A 3,131-nucleotide genomic window follows, 5' to 3' on the forward strand; every position below is an offset into this window, starting at 1 on the left:
CTTCACATTACAGAACTATATTTTAGCTGGTTAGAAATAACCTTCACAATACAAAACTACATTTTAGCTGGTTAGAAATAACCTTCACATTACAGAACTATATTTTAGCTGGTTAGAAATAACCTTCACAATACAAAACTACATTTTAGCTGGTTAGAAATAACCTTCACAATATAAAACTATATTTTAGCTGGTTAGAAATAACCTTCACATTACAGAACTATATTTTAGCTGGTTAGAAATAACCTTCACAATACAAAACTACATTTTAGCTGGTTAGAAATAACCTTCACAATACAAAACTACATGTTAGCTGGTTAGAAATAACCTTCACAATACAGAACTATATTTTAGATGCTAATGAGACATTCTAGCACTGTGATCCCTATAAAAGAACATATCAACTAAATGAAGAAACAAATTTCAGTATTCACCTATGCCTCAGCAACATATAACAGGATAACCTACAATAAAAACTTCAGCATTCACTGCTCAACAACAAATGAAAGATAAAGAAGTCTTTATTAATTAAATATAAGGATGTCAATGGAAGAAAAGAAACTGTTGCAAGGGAGCACATATTAGAAGCTATTTCCAAAGACATCTAAGTAATTTACTGATGAAATTTAAGTTACACATTTTTACAATATATGTTTAAGTGTTTGAATCAAAAGTGTCAACATATATGGGCTAGGAGATACAAATAAGCATAATCGGTATTTGTTTCCTAAAATGTTTTGAATTCACACTGTCACTTTCAAAATATCCTAAACAAAGTTGTTTCTAGAGGCAAATTAATATTTGTTGTATTCTAGAACCTAGTACATTTGTAAATGTTTCAAAATTTATCATGATACTGTATATCAAGAGAAATGGCAGATTTCACTGTAGTCAGTTGTTTGGGTGGTTCACCTGTCTCGGAATTTAGCAAACGTGGATATATTCCATTCTTTCCTGGGCCAGACTGCCTGCAAGACATAGAATTGATAGCACTGGAATAAGTACTTGAAACTGGTGTCACTGACACAGGTAACAAAAAAAGCTGTTACTCCTAATTCTGACAGGTTATCTGTATGCTCACAATATTTAACTAGTGCTGCAAAGCACTTTGATTGAGATTCACACGCTATGCATTAGGCCTTTCCTGGAATAGCTAGCTAACAGATCTACTTTTGAAGTGCAAGTTATACAAACTAGGACATACCTGCCTCATCAGTATTTACATGCACAATTTCTTCAATCCAGTCCCACCTGGATTTGTTCTTCATAGAACTTATGTCCTTAACAAAATGGGGATCTTTATCACACTCATTGATAGACATTATCAAACCAGATTTGTTGTGCTACTTTCATAACACAGTCTAAAAAGCATTAGCAAAACAAACTATGCTGTTATTAGTCAGAATCTCTGCAAATGACCAATCAGGTAACACCTTACAAGCCACCCTTGTCAAAACTTCAGATTTGAACACATTAATACCATATGGCTAAAGGAATTCTCAAAAGTTTGTTCGTAGAGTAAGCTAAATGACCATATGTTTGCTGTTCAGATCAACATACAGAACTGAGGGATGGTTTGGCCTTGTCTAACTAAAAATATAAAGTTTCAATTATCCTTTTTTGTGCAACACAGTAAGAGAATACTAAGTGGTAGGAAACTTTTTCTTAACTACAAAATTATACTAAAATGAATTGTGTGTAATGATTATATACAAAGCTTTGTGGGAGACAAAGGATAGATCCGAAATGCTATTTTTAAATAGCTGTTATAAATTGCTCTAATGGACAAATGTAGAAAAAAAATCTGCAGTTAAACTGTTTATATAATAATTTTTAGGCCTATATGTTTCAGTCGCAGAGATAGTTTGTCAAGCTTCTTTACTTACGAAAGGTTTCCGTGTTTCAAGGGACTGATAAATATAGTGCAAGGCTACAATGAAACAGTTGAATAGGGAAAACGTGTTATATCTAAGCATAGAAAAAAAAGGATGGTAAGTTAAACTGACTTAAGAATAGATATATATAAATTTTAATGAATAACAGCTATGGTGCAAGTCAGATTATGCTAGTGAGTTGTAATTCTTATCAACTTCATTTAAACCATTTACAAATTAGGTTTTACGTGTAATTCACACTTTATTGTCATGCAAACTTCTTCATCTGACAATCTCAAAGTTGTGATGAACTTGAGTGAAGGACAGAATATTTTTTAAAAAGTACATAACCTTCAGAGATTTTTTAATGATGATTACCAATATAGTAAATTACCAATCTACAATTTTTACCCCCAAAAGTTCACCTTCCAATGATTAAAAAAAGTTTCTGTTAACAATTAAATTATGTTGGCTCTATACCTCTGTTTGATATCTTGGTACAAGGAAGATTAAAACTTGTTTCTCAGCAGGTTTCTCTTACAATGTATTGTTCGTACTTCTTACATTTACACATGCTGTTTCCTTTGAAATTCCAAAGAAGACAATCTCTCACTTTTTCCATGGTGTTTTGAGTCCATTTAACATCACCATAGCAACCTGAATTAATTTAGACAATCTCTCACTTTTTCCAGTGTTTTGAGTCTATTTAACTTCACCATAGCAACCTGAATTAATTTAGACAATCTCTCACTTTTTCCATGGTGTTTTGAGTCTATTTAACTTCACCATAGCAACCTGAATTAATTTAGATAATCTCTCACTTTTTCCATGGTGTTTTGAGTCTATTTAACTTCACCACAGCAACCTGAATTAATTTAGACAATCTGTCATTTTTACAAACGGTAACTTTAAACACAGGTATTATGTAAGTAGTTTTGCAGATTTTTTAAATCAATTATCCCACATTCTTTATGTACTGTAATTTTACATTCCGAGCCAGGTGTACATTTCTTTTACAAGGAAGTATTAATGTTGTTTCAGTGGAATTTTAGGCAGAGAAAACTTACTATGTTAACGGACTGCAACTGCCTGTTGAATGAAAATGGAATGATGTTTCAACCTATACTGTAGGCCACACTGTATAGAAGCCAAAACATCACCTTTTTTCATTCAAGGAGGTATTTCACATTCCAAGCTATTTTTATGTAAATCTCCACTTTATGATGTAATAAAATCTTAGTTACAAACAATACTGAG

Source organism: Limulus polyphemus, unplaced genomic scaffold, assembly GCF_000517525.1.
Source record: "Limulus polyphemus unplaced genomic scaffold, Limulus_polyphemus-2.1.2 Scaffold3348, whole genome shotgun sequence".
NCBI lineage: Eukaryota > Metazoa > Arthropoda > Merostomata > Xiphosura > Limulidae > Limulus > Limulus polyphemus.